Raw genomic sequence first — 19,616 nt, 5'->3', positions numbered from 1 at the left:
TGAGGGTGCACGGAAGTGGTCATCTGTTACTTACAGTGCAGAGCCGGGGCCCGGGATAATATCTGTAAATGAGGTTTGAGTGCAGCGGCAGAGGGCAGAGGGAGCGGCCACACGGTCCACACCGAGGTCAGACCGGGCCCACAAACAGAGGGTGATGTCATGGCCTCGTCACCTCCCGCAACCGCCTCGCAGGGAAGAAGGGAAGAACACCAAACACAATAAAGAAAGTAGCAGCGATGTACACACACTACACAAAAAAAAACAACCTTCTTCTTTTCCATTATACAGCCATTAAAACATTATATGATCGCATTTGCATTTGATCTGAAAATCATTGGGTTTTTGAATGTATATGCGGTCCTAGTGGAGGTTTAATAAATACATCAACATGCCACTGAATGAGCAGATACAGCTGCGAAAGGAGGAGGGAGCAAGTCACGCCTCTATTTCACAAAGCAATAGCCTCCCTCTGCTAATGCAATGTGACACTGAATACTACACACAGAGAAACAAGTAACCTCAAATTGGGTTATTCTTCCTACCTGCCAGTAATCCAGTTGATAAGCACTATACATGTAGATTTCTAGGGAGGGGAGAAATCAGATTACCCGGAGCTGAACTGGGATTTTCAGTCTAAATTGGCTGATGTTCCTTGGGTCTCTCGTTCTATCAGGATGAATGAGGGGAAATACATGATTTGACTTTGCAGCAGATAAATATTCTGCACAACAGCACGCCGTCAGGTGGAGAAAACAATGCATGGATTATGGAGAGCGGGACAAAGGTGCACGTGTACAAACTTTAAAGTTCATATAGCTGCTTTGATTGTCAAGAGGATAATGAAATTTAGAGATAATTGTGGATTCACGGCTGATCAATATGAAGGCTTCTCGCTATTGAAATGTTTATTTTCAACGGCCGCAGCCCAGATTTAATCTCTGATAGTGATATGGTTTGCATGTATGTCTTTAACATGACTTTCTAAAGTAACAGGCGTGTAAAATGCTCACAACTCAAATCGATAGAGATGGAATTCTTATCCTTAGCTCGTTTGTTTTCATGAAATATATTTGTATTGGCGTGTTCAATACTCTGAGAGGAGTGTTTAGCCAGAGAACATTGGAATTCAAGGATTCCAGCGGTCCTTCGGCTTGGGTGCACGTGTGACTTGCATGTAACATCTCAGCATGATTTATGTCCTAAGCAGCATTTTCTTGCATTGCAAATAGCCAGAGTCTGAGCCTCTCCTCTCCTGTTTTTGTATTTTCTAACATGACACATGAATCCCCGGTGGCCCTGGAAATCAGACAACCCAGGTGCAACACTAATATCCTCCCAGTATCCAAACATTTCCTTTAAAAGTAACTGGCACATTGGGGCCCATAAATTAGAGCTGAACGCTGCTCAAGATGTCTGGCTTCCAATAAGACGGTACCCAGAGCAATAAACTTTGACATTGCTGCTTGAAAAATGCCTGCCCTTTTTCATTGTCAAGTGTTACAAATTGATGAAATGAGTTCATCGATGTTCCTTGGTCATTATCTCTCCAGTGGCACTTTGTTTTACAGACAGTGGGAAAAGGGACAGTGCAGATTAGAGGCCCAGGCACAGTTTATCAAACAAAATCTAATATCATCCATAAGAGAGGAATCTGGAAATCAATACTTCATTACTAAATTGTTAGTGGGGATGAAGAGTAATTGTGTGAGTTCAGAGATGTGTCTCGGCGGCCGGGGCATAGGAAGTTCAATGTCACCCAGGAAGTGATAAGTAAAGGCACTGATGGGAAGAAACATTTCTGTAATGGGGGCTGCTGGAGGAGGGCAGGGGCCCGAGCGCCGAACAGACAATAGACACTGGTTTGCCATTGATTGGTCCGGCTATAAAGATGGAATGGTTTGAAGAGGGAGGGAGAGGCGGAAAGAGAGAGAAGAGAAAGAAGAGAGAGTGAGAGTGAGTAACACCTCAGAATTTACCCTTGTCTTGTCACCAGTTTTTGTGCATTGCATAAAATCTGGTGTGGTCACTCCCATCAATCCTACAGCACATTTGCATCCTGACAGAGATAAGTGCAAAGATAAAACAGCTTCTCTGCAAAAATGGAAGACCGCTGGATGACACGGCCATTACTGCCAGCTGAATGTTTTTCTTTCAAATGGCTTTGCGTTAATGAAGGATAATAAATAACTCTGACGGTTCATCGTTGTCATCTCTGCGTGTAATGTTTACGGTACATCTCTCTATGTGTTAGGTGTGTGATCTTAGCAGAGCTGCTCTTTGTTCGCGTCGCGTGCGAGGTCACAAACAAAAGCTCCTGTTTGTTCTCCAGCCTCATCATGTTCACCCATGCAAATTAGTGTGCACGTCTTTAGTTTGAGCATCCGTCAGACAAACGTAGCTTCTTGCGTGTGCAGATGTGAGTTTGGTTGTGTTTTAAATTAAACACAACCAACACGGAAAGCATTAAGAGGATTCCATTGCTTCATCATTCTCACATACACGTTATTCTTGTGTAAATTGATTTAAACTTGCGTAATCTAAGTCTGTTTCATCTGATTACATCGATGACGTTTGAAAATAATGTATTTATTGTCTTTATTACAGCAGATCTGAAGATTGAACGCCCGTGTAAACATACTGATTGACGTCATCAAGGTAATCCATTCTCATAATGAATTTGTAGAAACAAAACCGAGGCCTGTGGGCCGGTTGGGGGACAGAGCTGGAGACCCCCAGGGCCCACCACACCCTTCACTGGGTTGTGCTTCCGAGGTCACGACCAGAAAGGCTCAGCGTTTGTGCGATCATACGCCGGCAGAGAACCCACAACCTGAACACTCTGTGCTCTCATTCTTCCTCTCTTTCCATCCTCTGGCTTTTGTGTGTGGCTGTACATTCTTACACCAATAAGCACAGTAAGAGAACAAAGATCTTTAAGCGATGTTGTGGGTAATACTTTCATCTCCACTTGTGGGAGAAATGTTAAACCTACAACAGCTGATATTTTTATATCAACATGAATCAAATAGCTGAGTGTGATGTGAAAGCGTTGCTCAGAGACACAAACCCTCAGAGAATTATCACCAAACTGCAGCGCTGTGGAGTTTGCAACCTTTTCGGCTGGTTGTTTCCGTTTTATAACCCAACATTTACTACACAGTTGCGTGTCGTTGTTCTCACAGTGAAACCGCAGCCATTTTCAGCAAACAACTTCAGATAAGATGAATGTTGAACACATGTCCAGCATGAAACCACTGACAGACAAAGACTAACATCTACCCACGTCTCCTCATTGAAGATAGCTTTATGTTTATGAGAGTGTATTTGAAAAACCTGTGAGGCTCTGGGATTCATCAACCTTTAATAGGGAATTTTCTTTCCCCTAGTGGCCAATTTTGTTATTGCGTCGCTGTGGTTTTTAGCAAATAATTAGGACGTAGTTTCTGCAGGTTCTTCACTGAGGCCAAATGTTTTAAATGATGAATTTTGCAGGGTTAGATGCTGATTATGAATCAGTAAATATGGGGAAACAGTTTTGGTCATTTTCATGTGGGCAGATAGCACAAGCTTATAAACATTATAGCTTATCTTATCAATTTAATCGGTTCATACAGACGGATCCATCTGGTTGAGTCACTCTTTGATGTTGAGACGTGTTGGCCAACGGGGCCCCAAAGAGTCTCAGACCGGGTCCTACATACCTAGATGGAAATGAGGTTAAAATATTATTTAAGTCTCCAGACCACAAAGGGATTAGAACTCAATATTAAAGGCAGTCTTCTATTCTTACACCTCCTGTCTTACTTCATGTGTAAATATCTACCACTGCGAATTCGAGAGATGGAGTGTTTTTCTAATTAAGAAAAACTCTACCCCGCTTACACATCAAAAACTAGCGACGGGAGCTGTATAACAAGCTGCTAGAACCCAGATACTCTCATTTCATAACATGTTTGAATGTTCAGCAAGTATACTGTTCCATTTAAAAAGAGACTCTCCCTGTTGTTGACAGAGATAAACATTTTTTTCCCATCGCAGGCTTTGACGTCGGTGAAGTGAAGTTGACAGTCCAGTTACAGGGGCCGTTTGCTAATGATTTTTGAGCAGCCCCCAACTGAGTCCTAAATGTCTGCAATATCCATAAACAACTCTATACTGTCCAATTAGGCAGACAGAGATGTACTGGGCTGTCAGACAGATTTGCATGGCTAAGCACCTGAGATCCAGAGGATGATGAGGGGGATGGTTCACCGGCCAGGGAGGGAATGTGCACAATGGATGACTTTCATTACAGCATTACCGCTTTACATACACGCTCATCCAATTACTGCCTGGATTAATTGATCATCATACCTTTCTTCTCTCTCTCTCTCCACCAAAGCCAGCGCCGGTGTGTTTTTCCTCCCTTCTGTACCGACGCCACGACCTGCTGCTTTCATTCCTTCTGCTCTACAGCTCCTGTCCCAGGTTTACAGCCAAAGCCCTCCATAAAAAAAAGTCTGAGGGGACATTTTGAGAAGGGTGGGGGGGGGCGTTGTTAGAGGAAACCCATTGGCCACCACTGCGAGGACGGCCATTTGCAGGATCGCATACATTGGGAATAATTAGAATTTATGTGCGCTCGTCAATCCCGCCCCATCCTCTGCTCTGCTGCAGGCCCATCAGTGGTCAGAAGGGTTCACCGGAGCATGACTCATCCCTGAGTGCGTTTGATCAGAATGAATTATGCCTTTTAGATTCATTATGGCACTTTATTTCTCCTCTCTGTCCACCTCCCTTGTCCATTCAGCACCAGGAATGAAATGTACAAGACAGGGTACATATTTTATTGTATGCATGCTGTCATGCACGCACAGTTAAGGATGAGAGGTAGGCAGTGGTGATTCACCCTAACTACCCAATATAATACATTTCACTGCACACTTTTAGAGGAGAGAAGTGCAAACTGGGCTGGAGAAAACAACATTCATGTGGGGAGACTTTACAATAAGGTGCAAAAATAACAAGTGTCACGATCCAGACGTAAGGATTTGATATATTGTAGCAAATATGTTCAGGTTATGGAGGTATTGATGAGTTATTGGTTGGCCAGTTGGGATCTGATAGCAAATGGATTCATTCACAGAGCGATAAGGACTTACTTTCAATACTTTCACATACTAGCTAACTGTTCTCTTAAGTGTTATTACCTCCAACATAACTGCCAAGGAGGTTATCGTTTCCCCTCCTTTGTTTGTTTATTTGACCAAAACATCTAATGTGTACAGTTGAGATGATGCCGGTTCAGTGACATGCAAATGGATTGGATGTATCTTTAATAGTTACAGAGATAAAGCAAAAATATTTCATTACATTTGTTGTCAATCATTTTGTGTATTACCGTTGCCTTGGATTCTTCGGCCTTGGCAGAGGCATGTTGTCTGAGTGCCCTTCCAGTTAATTGTTACCATATTTATGGGCCCACTCCAGAATATTGACTCTACTTCCCTCTTTTCTGTGAATAGTCCGAAGATCTATGGCGCGTTTGCGGGATCGCAGGAATAATTTGAAAAGGCACAACTGGAAGACTTCAAATGTGGCATCATGGAACCACTTTAATATGACAAAAATCTAATTGAACTCACGCTGCTTAGTGTACAGGACGATGACAAGTGCTAATGGGATCATTTAAGATCATTTAAAATACAAACGAGTCTTCGCTTTCTGTTCATTAATTACTGCTAATTATACAAACAGCCGCACTTGTCGGGGCACTACATTCGGTTGTCTCCGAGTTGTGAACATCAGGCCCAAACTAGAGGACGTCCCATCTCCCTGCTGGATGGCTGGATGATAACGTGTGGTGCCGGTGAGATGAATGCACATCAATGGACTAGACGGCTTCATTTGAGTATTATTTTGACATTGGCAGGATCACTGAATATTTAAAGGAATTCAGAATGCTTGGAATAATTCTGCATACGACAATGAGAGTCCGAAACGTCATTTTAAATACGCAGGCGATTGCATCACCTCATTTCTGCATTTTTAATTGTTTTTTTTATAATCCCGCGGCCTCGCCCCCCCTCGGGGAGAAAGCGCGCTCTAACAGAAAGGTTAGCAATCTCTGATGCAAGCAATCTGCTTGATTTCAGATCGTGTCACGTCTCCCTCTGTTAGCATTCTCGCCGTGGTTAATAATGTAGTTACCTCTCGCTGTTCATTTACACATCCCGGCATTACCTGTCCAGATTTTTTAAAAGAGTGATAACTGAAATAATTACGATTACCAAGTGGTCAATCTTCTTCTTTTTTTCTCCCCCTGCTGTTGTTTTTCGGCCTCTGTTCAGAGCTTCATCAGTAATCAAGGGTTAATTTCACACCTCAGTGAATTGCCTGCCCTAATCTCTATTCAGTGTAATTAAATCTGTCCAATAAAGTGAGCTCTTTTCCTCTTTGTTCTCTCCCATCTCCTATCCTTTTTTTTTATTGTTTTACACCCTTCACATCTCATCGTCTGAACTACGGGGCCATCCAGCCTCGCTTGACAGGCAGAATCTTTCCCAAAATTAAAACATTCCTGACCAAGATTGTGTGTGTGTGTGTGTGTGTGAGAGAGAGAGAGAGAGAGAGAGAGAGAGAGAGAGAGAGAGAGAGAGAGAGTGCGCATGTGTGTGTGTGTGTGTGTGTGTGTGTGTGTGTGTGTGTGTGTGCATTTGCTGAGCTCGTGCTTGGTGGTTGAGGAGGAAAAGGAAAGGGAAAGGAAGCTGACACATCCAGTGTCTACTTTACTTTTCTTTTTCTCATTTCAGCAGAAAGGAATGTGAAGATTTGACCCTGTCAATCAGACACAGTGACAAGTTTAATCACGGTGTGCCCTCTGCAAAATCATGGCTAAATAGGAATGCAAATAATAGAGCACTGGGGCCTCTTATAAATGGTAATCAAGAGGACTAATCAGCTGACAGGTCCACAGATCTGCCTCGCTCAAGGAGTCACCCAAACTACATTTCTTCTTTTTTTTTATTTTAAGCCCCTCACACACTTTTTTTTTTTTGCAACATTTAAATGAGGCGAAATGAAGAACATTAAAATGAATTTAGTCTTAAACCAGCTCCATCTGTCCCCATCCCTTCTCTTATTCATATGCATGCATGTATGTAACATTTCAATTAAGATTGCATTCTACGTCCCCGAGTGTTTATTTTGTACTTTCACCCTGCAGAGACGGAGACAAAAGGGCATATTGAAGCCGTGTCAAGCGTATCTCTTTCTCTCTCTCTACCAGTTATAGACCAGCCACACATTTCTGAACAATGTAAATGAGTCTTGCCAATCCACTCTGTGATCTGCCACAAAAGTCAAGGGCTCCATGAAGACTTTGAAATGTTGATTCGCCTGAGTATGGTGACTTCCCTTTGCACCTTTAAAAAATACAACAGATCTAAGTTTTATGTGCTTGAAAGTTGTGAAGGTTGCCTCTCTCCCCCAATTGTCAAAGATGTCAAAGCTAAATATGAAATTCCATCTTGCTGCATCAAAAGCCTGGGCTATCTTTTGTTTTTAGTCCATAACATCACCGATATGATGGCACAAAGCCCCTTTCTTTCTCTTCCATGGGGCTGAATACACTATAGATCACAATTCATCCAATCCAATCGAGTTATCGCCATAGATTTCAGTCTTTAATGCGCACAAAACAAATGAGACCGCGATCCCGCTGCAGAAATATTTAATATGAAATACGGCTTTATCTTTTACAATCCATAATTCATTTGTTTGGGAAACCTCTTCTTCAGTAGGGCTAGATTGGATTTGATTCGCCATAATTATACATGATTTGAGATGGTTTGGTTTGTCACTGGAAATAAAAGGGGTTATATGCCACGTCAGCTGGATCTAACATTTTAAAGACTACACTTCTCCGCTTGCTAATGACGGTTTACAGGCCAATTCTCTGGGGGCAGTCTGAGTGCTTCCAAGATATCACATCTTCACAGGCAATCCACATAACTTAGTCTGGCAATGCCAAAGGGAGGTTTAAAGACGAGCCAAGAGCATGAGTAAGAGATGTGTCAGAAAGCGACAGCATGTATAAATCTCTGCAAACTAAACATTACGATAACAAATCAAATCCTCTTGTTCTCTGTCTCATACCTCTAATTGCACAAACTCTCATTTGAGCGCTAATAGGCATTTTTTCAGGCTTCCCTGTGAAACCGACGCCTTTCATTTTCCAAATGTTTATTCGCTGAGGCAACATCCATACGTTACAGTGGAATGTGCTATAACAAAAACCTCACCGCCTGTTTTCACCCTGTGTTCGATTATAATCCAGTTACATACAGCAGGCTGCATCACCTGCAGAGGAAGATCAACATCCAAACAATGGAGCAGCCGAGACCAGACATCATTAGGCTTCTTAACACCTCACAACACACAGACAGACTGACATCCAGCCAATTTGGCCATGAGCTGAGGAAGCTCCTAGTAGTCTGCAACCTCACTATGGACTAATGATGGTCTAAGCCTGTCTTTGCCCTTCACAGGCCCGTTTGATCAGGTACAGGAGAAATCCAGTGTGACATGAAGTTCGCCATACATTCGCCAGTATTAACTGATTGAATCAGCTTGGCAAGATGATCAACATAAGTGTCATTTCATCTGATGGACATGAGCTTCAGCGTACAGTGTCAGTCACCTGTCAGCCTCTCTGTGATAAGCCAGACAGGGAGGGAAAGACAGAGAAAGAGAGATAAAGATTTGGATAAACAAAGCACATGTTGGTGTGTAATAGAAGGGCCACACCAAAAAAACATTCCTCAGTAAATGATGAAATTTGATTTACATCTGCAATCATTTGACTGTCGACTCGCTGTTGCGTCCACGTCGTGTTGGAGACAAATGGAGGAGGATTGCAAAGATTGTTTGGCGCTCTGCAGACCATCTACTCAGGACTGATGGCAGCCGGATGGCATGAAGGAAAATATAAGGAAGAATGATGCACGGTATTTATAGCAACCAGATAACAATAGGTTGGAAATTGACAGGCCCACCTAATGATGCTCCTCAAAGTGGCATGGATGCAGACGAGTGGACCTCTTCAAATAGGAGGCCAATCCCTGCTGACACAGGGGATAATAGCCCAGCATTGAGCCCATTGTCTGGGCACCCCACACCATGGCATTTGGAACTGAGTGGCCCCGGTTCCTGTGGACAAATGATCCACACTATGCCAGGGGATGTCAGCCATCACGTCCCTCAGTCAGTCTATTCACATGACAGATGATGGCAGAGGCCACTCTCTCTTAACCCTATTAGCTTATGAATAATTAGCCCGGCCCCACACCAGCGCCGACCCATGTGATCCTGCAACATATTCATCAAAGTCTGCTTGTAATTTGTACAGAAAATAATCAAGTTTCAAACAAACTACAAACATCTATCTATCTATCTATCTATCTATCTATCTATCTATCTATCTATCTATCTATCTATCTATCTATCTATCTATCTATCTATCTATCCATCTATCTATCTATCTATCTATCTATCTATCTATCTATCTATCCATCTATCTATCTATCTATCTATCTATCTATCTATCTCTCTATCTATCTATCCATCTATCTATCCATCTATCTCTCTATCTATCTATAAGTCTCATGCTGCGTGTGTGTCATAATTGCGAATAAACAAAAGAAACACTCTGCAGTCATTAGAATCCCGCCCACAGCTGCCACTGGGACCTCCATTAAGCCCAGTGTTCCTGAGATGCTCTGGTCTTATCTGATTCATCAACAAGACGTTCCTTGGCATGATTTATCTATGCCACTTACTTGTTTTCATTTTGCCCGGGGGCTGCTGCCAGCATCGGGGGCTTCTCTTTTTTTTACAGTGTGACAGCTCCATCTCAAGAGGAAAGACTCCCCCATGCAAAAACAGTGCATCAAAACAAATAAGGGGCCCGAGCCACTTAAGAGAAGTGGCTGCGTTCAGGACCCATTTTCACTCCATGTCAAGCAAATGATGCAACCACGCACACACACAAATCTGCATTATGTCTCCGCGTGTTTGTCTGAGAATTCCACCCCGCGACATCAAAACGAGGATTTGAATTCGTTCTATCGTCGTTTTCCTTCCTTAGCAAACAAAGAACTTTTATTGATTATCTGCCGTTTTCTCCCCCTGCAGGATTCCATTTACCTATTTTGATTGTTAGTGAAAATTCTCCACCTCCTAGTTTATGTCTCGCTTCCTCTTCTCTGTTCCTCAAATCTACAGGCAACAGGACGCTCTTGTACATTAAATAAGAACTGTCACCCTGGGCAACTTGCAGCAATGAAGCATTTATTCTGCCTCACATTTCCTGGCACTTAGAATTATTTCCTTCATGCCTGATAACCAAATTACAATATGGCAGGTCTCCCCGGAGCCACAGGATTGTTAGTGCCAGCTCACAACATACTTTCAACTGATGTGGCATTTCATGTACAGCTGCCAATCAAAGCCAGCAGAAGGGAGAGATGTAAATGAAGGCGGGCCCGACGGTGTTCAATTACTGCTCTGAGCTCTGCATAATCCCCCTTCCCACTGACTGACTGACTGACAGCTCCACATTCCTCCTCATCCCCGGCTTTCTCCCCTAATTTTACTACCTTGCTTTCGCCTCATACTGGGACATGGAATCAGACATTGGAGGGAATTTCTGTCATATCCATTTCAGTTTGGAATACTGTAAAAAAAGAAGAAGAAGAATGATCCGACAAGTATAGGCTGCGACTACACACTATAAACAAAGTCTCTCTGTCTATCTGAATACTGGAGGATATATGAGTGTCTTCTGATATTTAGACCAACATTGTTTCCTTCCATCCCATCATAGCAGAAAGGCAATTTCATCATCTGAGCGGGGCTGTAGAAGTCCAACTCCTTTACTGCCTGATCAGCAGCAACCTTTGGTAAATACTCAGATTAAAGAGATCTGTGAATAGAGCTGCTATCTTTTGTCATAGATTCCTGTTAATCCCTGTGTTAAAGGTAAGACAGCTGAATGGCTTAAGCGGTGTTCTGCAAGTGACTGAGAAATTATACCATTAGACCTGCAGGATTCAAATGAGAATAGGTTTATAAATGCAGGTTTATAAATCAGAGTGTATTATGGGACGTAATTCTAGCGTGCTTGACTTCATTCAATTTTCAAATATCAAGCTGTTTTTGTTCCGTCTGCGCACTCACCTGATTTTGTCTGCCCCTGCTACCATCTCCATTTTCATCATTTCCTTTTTCCGTCTGTCTAAAACTGGCACTTTTGTTGCATTCCGAGCGGTTGATAAATCAATCCATCAAAAAATTCTTTGCGGTGAAACTCAATCAAGAAAGGTCATGTCGGCGGGAAAAGAACAGATTAAATTAGCATTGAATTAGACATGGAAAGTGAGCTCTGTCAAAACCATCACTGTGCTCAGCACAATTAGAATATGTTAATTATGCATTTCATTAAGGGGCCTCAGCGCTCTTTGAATGTGAGATGAAATGTCACTGGTGTAGGCAGCCGAAAAATGGAAGATTGCCAGGCACAACTTTCTTTGTGCAATGTGTGACACCTTCATTAACATCAGGGATTGCTAGTCTGATTAGACTTTTTGTATTAGTTTAAGCCTTTAGGCTTTCAAATGCTATGCCTTTTTTCTCTGTTTTGATGTGGCAGCTAAGACCCTTCTCTATTTCAAACAGATATTGTCTATGCTTCAATTCTTTGTTTAAATTCTCCGACATAATGCCATGACATTGGACGTAACATCTCATTGTCTTTGTGTAGATGACGGCATTTACTGCATCTTTGTTTCACATAATCTTGGGTCACATTCAGAAATGCGAAGCTTCAAGAGCCAAATTCCCATACTGCACGCTCATATAGCCAATAGTTATGGTGGCCTTTTGGATGGTGGATGTGATGTCAACGTTACCATTGGACAGCTGCAGCCTCCAGTTTAACCGTGATTACATTGAATTGCTGTCAATGTTTTGGCAAATTCTAGAAATATACAAAATGATTCCTGATCCACCACTTGCATTAGAAATTGGTTGAAATGTCCACTTGTCTTAAGAAACCATAGTAACTACAGGTCAGCATACTGCACTTTGTGGCAATCATATGAAGAACAGGTGATAAACTAGTGAGACCTTGACTGCGGCAGCTCACATTACAGATCCACCAACTTTTAAAACTTCATTAAAACCAAATGAAAGCACGTCCCAGCGCACTTAAATTAAATAGAACTGCTTTGGAAAGAGATGATGAAAACCTGAAGTGGGAGCTGTCTGACAATTTCAGAGCTCACATACTTTCATGACACGAGATGATTCTTGTGTGCTGAAAGTGAATCGTAGAAATGATTGTGTGGAAGAACCCATCTCACAGATGTAATATAGATGTCTTGAATGAGTGACTACCTGCTGCTGTGTCTATGTAGCCATAACTGAGATGGGGAATATATAGTACCTGTAGAGTACAACTCCCAATACACCACTCAATTGCTATTCCAACCACAGGATGTGTGATTAGAGCCGGGGATCAGGTTTTTATATTTGCTGCATAATTGCCATTAATTGGTGTGAGTCTACATTCGGTTTTGCATCTTTACTTTACATTGAGTTTGGATTTCATTGTTTCCTGCACTGTATAATCCTTCAGCAGGCAGGATGACATATTTAGGGGTTTGAGATTCTTGACATTTCTGACTACAGCTTTGTAAGGAATCTCAATTACAGAGTGAAATCTGAAATCTCCACGCTAAGAAATTCTAGAAATAAATCTTTCAGTTACGTGAGAGAATAGGAGGTCACTTGTTAGAGCTCAGAGCGCCACCAAGGCTGAAAGAGCATAGACACCATTTGTCTTGTTCTAATTTTGATGTCCTGAAGACAAAGAAATGACTACAATAAATACAGTCGTGGATCTCTGTTATATATCTACAATACATCACATGTGCATGCTACTAAATCAGCATCATCTTAACTAACACAGGTTGGTGTTGCATGTTTCTGCTGTAATTGTTATTGTACAGCAATTACATTAATGTGCCCCCTGTCTACGCATGTATTGCCATCCAGATCTGGATCAAATAGCGCCTATTGATGGTCTTCATGGGATTCAAATACCACAAAGTAAAAACAAATACAAATTCCCAATGTTAAGGAATCTTTTTTTAAATTCCTGGATCTGAATGGGCGTCAGCATCCTGGTCTGTATATTAAAGTATCTTTTTGCACATATAGATGGCACATACAGGGCAAAATTTGAGGTAAAACTGCTAGAATGATTTCACTTAAATCAGTCTCTGCTTAGATATTCTAATGTAGTAATCAGGTATTCTCTCAAGGGTGTGACTGCCGAGAATCCTTTGTTTTGCCTGAAAGAGTGTATCGCCGTGTGTGACGGTTCATTTTTTCTACTGCTTCTTTTCACTTTATACCACTTCGCACAGTCAGCATTATGTTCCACATGAGAGATGGTTCAGAAACATCCATGAGGATGAGGGTCCCAGAAATGATGAAGTCAGATCCTTCAGTGTCTGAGCTCCATTTGAGCGTTTGGTTTATGAGGATCCTGCAGGAGCTCTGAAGTCTCTGATATGTGCAGGACTGAGTGCTCAGATGGGAGAAATTCAGCCGCTTCAAAACTTTGCCACAGGTGTGTCATTTGCTTTTCTTATGTCGCTGTCAACCGTTTGTCACATTAAAACTTCAGCAGCTGTGGCAGCTACATTCCTGAGAGATGCCAAGTAATTAAAATGTATCAATCACTTGTTTGAGTACATGAAAGCTATTTTTCCTGTGTTTGATTCGATTTGGACAGCAATAACAAAACGAACAATGAAAGCTTCATGTTAGAAAATAATCTACTTACAGGTCCAGCACTGCAGGGAAGCACTCCATCACAAGTGAAAAATGGAAGTCTGTGTCCAAGGCCTAAATTTATTCCATGGCCGGAGAATGAACTTGCTGCCCATGTGACACATGATTTACACAGGAAAAGGCCAGTGACTCTCTACAATGATGGATCTGCGCTGGAGTCTGCCTGGGCTCATTCTATGACATATAATCCTTCTCTTTTAAGTTGTAAGATAGAGATAGATAACAAAATGCTGTATTGATTTCTCTGTCTGCGCACTGGCGGCCTTTTTAAGACCGAACATGTCCACATCTGAATCTTCACCGCAATGACATCTGCGCTGTACCGACCGCTGCTGCTTCCATTCGCACCATTAGATCAAATTATTTTCTTCATTATTTATTAAAACTTGTACTCAATAATTAAACAGACAAATATTTCAGTGTTCTCTAATTCGCTAGTTTGCCACGGAACAATTGACCAATACACAGCTGCAGTTTTGTCTGCATTACCATCGGTCCGTCATCATTACGGTATCATCATTATCATATCATTATCATTAGGGATAATCTTTCTTTTCAGCCAATCACGTCTCTGTATCGCACATTTATATCTCCTCTGTAGATGCTGCTTCCACCCTCCTCGTCCTCCTCCTCCTCCCCTCCATCATTAGTGTCCAGCCCCCATCCTGTTGCCCCCCAGCCCCCCCTCCTGCTCAGATCATAGTGGTGGGGGGTCCCTGCCAAATTTTGAGCCATTTCTCCTTCCTATTTCTTCTGCAACATGTAAACAAAGAGAACTCTCACTCACACTCTCTTTTCCCATAGAACAAAATATTAGAATATGCTGAAAGTTCAGTCATTTGAATTGCAAAAGTTTGTAAGTAAACCAATTTTACAGGCGACCATTAAGTGTTCATATATATGGATCGATCCCCTGAGGCGGTTAAAAAGGCTGTAAAGTCTAATCCATAACAGCTCGCGTCATCATTCCTTTAACATCTAAAAGCTAAAAGGCTGCCAGTTGTTTTTTGTTGATACAGCCAGTCGAGCCGGTGGTCATTCTCAAGTAGCTTTGACCTTAAAACCTAAAGAAAACAACTTATCTAAGGTTAGAGATGGATCGAATGAAAAGGATGATGTCATTCGCTGAAAACAGATGACTTGTTGCTTAATCAAATTACACCAATGACAGTTCATGATTGTTTTAATCTGATTATGGGGTTTACATCATGTTGGAAAATAAATTGATTTATTGCCTTAATCAGGTTAGAACGTTTTACACGTAACACATTCAAGGTCTTCAGATTTATTTGAGCACAACATGGTACTGGGTCCTTTTTTGGCCATTCTTTCATATAGAGTATAAAGATGAAAACATAAAATAAGAAACCAAACTGTGAATAAACTTGACAAATCTCAAAATACTCAATCATTGTTACATTGGTACATTCAGACCTGGTCAGGGGTTTGTTTTAGTGAGTTACTCATTCTAACATTAAAGTTCCCATTCATCACATCCACAAGATTATAAAGCTTTAAACTAAACCAACTCAGGACAAAATGAATCACAGGCTTCTAGATTCACGACAAACATTTTGCTGAATGAGGTGCCAAGCTTCCACCCGGGGCCTCTAATTGATAAATGCTAATTTCCAGCGATGCGGAGCCGAGTCGTGTCGAGTGTAGAGACAAACCCTGCAGAGAGGTGAGGAGCAGCATCCTGGCCTCCTCCTCCTCACTCTCCATCCTGGCCAGCCTGCACATATCTGACCCAGACTACACAACAAACCCTAACATGTTATCCATCTTTACTCACAAGACACTCCAGCATTTGTTTTCCCCCTCTGCAGACTTGAAGGCACCGCCGCTCCGCCCCTAGTGAGGGAACGCCAGCCACACAGGTGCCGGTAATTAATAATCAAGCACAGCTAAAGTGCATGTGAGTAATGATATGTATGTATGTTCCTTATATAAGGCTCCAAACAGCTGTGTACCTCTGTGTGTCACATGCGTCTGTGTATTTCACACAGAACACACACACAACAACTAACACAACATAACATAACATAACATAACAACGTAACATAACATCCCTTTGATTTGTTACACCTCCAACCTACAGAATTTGATAGGTGAGCTAAAAAATAGTCTTCATTGTCATGGTAACACTTGATAAAAGTCCCCAATCTACCTTTCGTTATTACAATATAGCCGCTCATATTGTTCCGTGTTCCATCTCTTGGAATGTGAGTGGGCCCTATATTTAAATCTTAGCCTGGAAAACTGAATTCCCCTGCATGTCACGTCACATTAACACAACTAAACCGTCACTCCACATTTCATCGATGTTATGTCACGAAAACATGCTGTCGGGCCACGATCACACTCTTATGGGTCACGACCACAGACAGAAGTTTTTTCGGGTGGGTGGCGGCAGGGTTTTTTCTTTTTTTGGCTGGAAGCTGGTGGACTCAGGCTGTTTACCGATCGCAGAGAAATAGCTTAAATATGCTGGCGTCAACGCTGATTCATGTCAGCGTGAGTGACAGGTGACCCGAGAGCCGGCAGCCAGACACTGAGACGGATTACAAGTGAGCAAAACGCCAACAACCCCTGGCCTGCTGTGGGGCAACAGATGACAGCGGAGGAGGGCAAGAGGTGGAGAGGCGCGTACTCAACACCCCCACCCCTCCATCCATCCATCAACCCATCCCCCCTCTCACCCAGGATCCACTCAGGCAGGCTGATGGACAGGGGAAAATGAGAACATTCTGTTGTTAAAATAATACACTTCCATCAAGGTTTTCAGTCCCATGTTATGTTATGTTCCAGTGTAACACGCCTGTGCTTTTACTACCCAAGTATAATGTGACTGCTGCTGGGCCGCGATCCAATATGACGTTTTGTTACAGCGTGCGTTTAAAACAGCAGGATGTCAAATCGCTTCTCAATCAAAAAGGTCATTGTTGCTTATGCGGTTGCAGCGGCTGAAAATATGTTCTGGTGGAGGATGAGATGTTTGTGGCTTTAGGGGCCAACAAGGCTGGAAGACAGAGGGGGGAGGAAGAGGAGGAGGAGGAGGGAGGAGGAGGTGTGAACAGCGTGCTCCTCATGAAAAAGTGATAAAAAATGAGGAAGAGAAAGCCGGCCTACAATTTATGGACGGCTCAAAAAAGACACCGGCCCCGCGCTCTTGTTGTTGACTGCCGGTTGCAACGGAGCCAACAAACCCTGAATTCTCCAGACGGAATCCCAGGGTCCAAATCCAATCCGGTTCCAATTCCGCTCGTTAGTTTACAGCGAGGATGACCTTGTGCTGCGCTGACAGACAAATTCTTTCCAGACTGTTTCCTTACAGTTGATAATTGTCGTACTCGCCCCGCTGCCATTAAAAAGTGATAACATAAATTGTAGGCAGCTGGATTTCCATTCACTAAAAAAAGGAATCAGATCTTTCCTAATACTTGCAACAAATGATGTCCTTTGAAAAAAAATCAACCTTTAAATCATCCTCTTGGTCCCAACGTGGGCCAACCAGTGTGGCCTGGTGTTGAGCTCTAAGCAATGTTCCCATTGCACAGAATGTTGGAATATGTGTGTAACGTTCCCAAATTTGGGATAAATTAGATCAGTGGTGTCCGGCAGCTCCCCCTACAGGTCGACTTGTGTCATTTGGAAAATGTGACGACAACGCAGCGCATTGTAAGACTCTTCAACTTCAGTGAATGAGGATGAATCTGAAGCCACCTACTGGTAGATGGGAAAAAGTTTCGAGCCAGTCCCCCAAAAATACATCCATTTACAATCAGGGCAACCTCTTCAACTGTCAATCATGTCTCATCTTCTCAGGTGAGAGGGGAGAGCTCTTATCTCAGTTTCCCTTGTTACAGTCTATCATTTCAAATGTGTGTAAACAAACTAATCCCATGCATCAAAGTTGCATGTCCACTGTATGGCGCCCATCTTTTCTTCTGTTGGGACGTCTAATATGAGCAAATATGAGCAAATATGAGCAAATATGAGCGTGATTCAGATGTAATCTCTATTTACAGCTCATCCATGGATTACTTGGGGGTAGAATCCTGTTACACGAGCTGCACATGTTTCTTCCCCGGCGCAGTAAAGCCTCCTCATGAGTGTAGGTGTCACCTCTGTCTCTGGCGTGCGGCCATTTGCGTTTTGTCTGCGAGTCCAGAGATGCTTTAGGAGGCACAAGAAGCCAGTCGGCAAGAATTAGAGCGGCGTCCGTGATTGTGCTGATGTCTGCAAGGGGGTTTGGCTGGAGATTAAGCCCAATAAAAATGTGTGATTTGTTGCTTTCATATTTGGAAGATGTCAGCTTCAATTTGAGCGAGCACGCTGCCTTCAGGCGGGCCGGGTGACACATTTGATGGATGCACTGATGAACTGCTGGCAATCAACTCTTAGTTCTTTCATCCACATGTGATGTTGACCAAAACATCCACGCGTTCATACAGAGAACATTGGATACAGCCTGTTCAGGTAATAACCGTCAGAGTAGATTAAATTAGCACCTGTATACAGTATATACCGCCAATTATGGATTCTCTTTGCATATAGCATGAGATGAGATATGATCTGAAAATGGCATTCCAGCAATTTTCCACACGTCTTATCTGTGAATCTGTTGATCAGCTGTTCGGTGCCAAAACAAATACTTTAAGGTCATTTAGAGGCTAATATTTCTCCCTGAAGCATTCGTTTCCCTTTCTGCTGCTGCCTTCAGGTGCTATAAAAATAATAATGGTAATTTATTTGCATTTACGTGGCCACCGTCTCCCTAAATGTTATTTCAGGGGATAATCCAATTTGCTAAATGGATGAAGATGATTTTACTTTTTTAATTTTGTTGGAACTTTATTACACAAGCAATCATCCGCTCTCCTATCACCGATCACTTCTCCATTTCTGTGATTTCATGAGATTCTTGCTATGGAAACGTAATTACAAGATCTGATGTAAGACGCAATTTAAGGTTTTTAAAACAAATCAATGATAATAATACTAATAATAGTAGATAGAAGTACAGATTGTACAATATCTCTGTCACACTTTAGGGGTCGTCAATAGTTCCTGGATGAGTGCGGTTCCATAGAAACACGTCGCTCCAGAATAACACAGACAGTCGGCGTCTGCCTCGTCTGCACGGCGGGCAAGACGAGCTCGTACGCTTGATGTACAGCAGAAGAATAAATAATGTTTTTTCTGATATTGAGCGTAGGAGTTATATATAAACTGCACCTTAATGATCAGTACTTCAGAGTGAAGCTGGTGCGGTGGAACAAGACCTCGAACCCTGACACCATCTACCCGGGCTCTGACAGAAGCCGGGATCCTCTGGGGGCGAAGATAATGACTGCAGCCTAAAAATCTTAAAGGTTCTGCACATTAGTGGAACACACGCACACACACACAGAGACACACACACACAGATGTATCACCATGTGGGCAGATTAAGCCTCTCCTCAGTTTGTGTTTGTGATTAAAATCCTCCTGATTCCTCTGATTGGTCACTTGTTTGGGTCGAGCGATTCACATCTTTATGCTTTTTCAGTCCCTGTGTGGAGCTTGGTGACCTTTGCATATGTTGCATTTGTGTGCACCGTAAACTCCCACCTCCTAGTTGGGAAGAGGTAATTATCACACATCGCAAAGTCAAATAAAAGTTGCACATTGGAAGAAGTTTAACATCGCAACTAAGCAACTTATATCCAAGT

Source organism: Genypterus blacodes, unplaced genomic scaffold (genome assembly GCF_046128005.1).
Source record: "Genypterus blacodes isolate CSIRO-AG114 ecotype Tasmania unplaced genomic scaffold, CSIRO-AGI_Gbla_v1 ptg000156l_1, whole genome shotgun sequence".
Lineage (NCBI taxonomy): Eukaryota > Metazoa > Chordata > Actinopteri > Ophidiiformes > Ophidiidae > Genypterus > Genypterus blacodes.
This window is presented reverse-complemented; position numbering follows the sequence as displayed.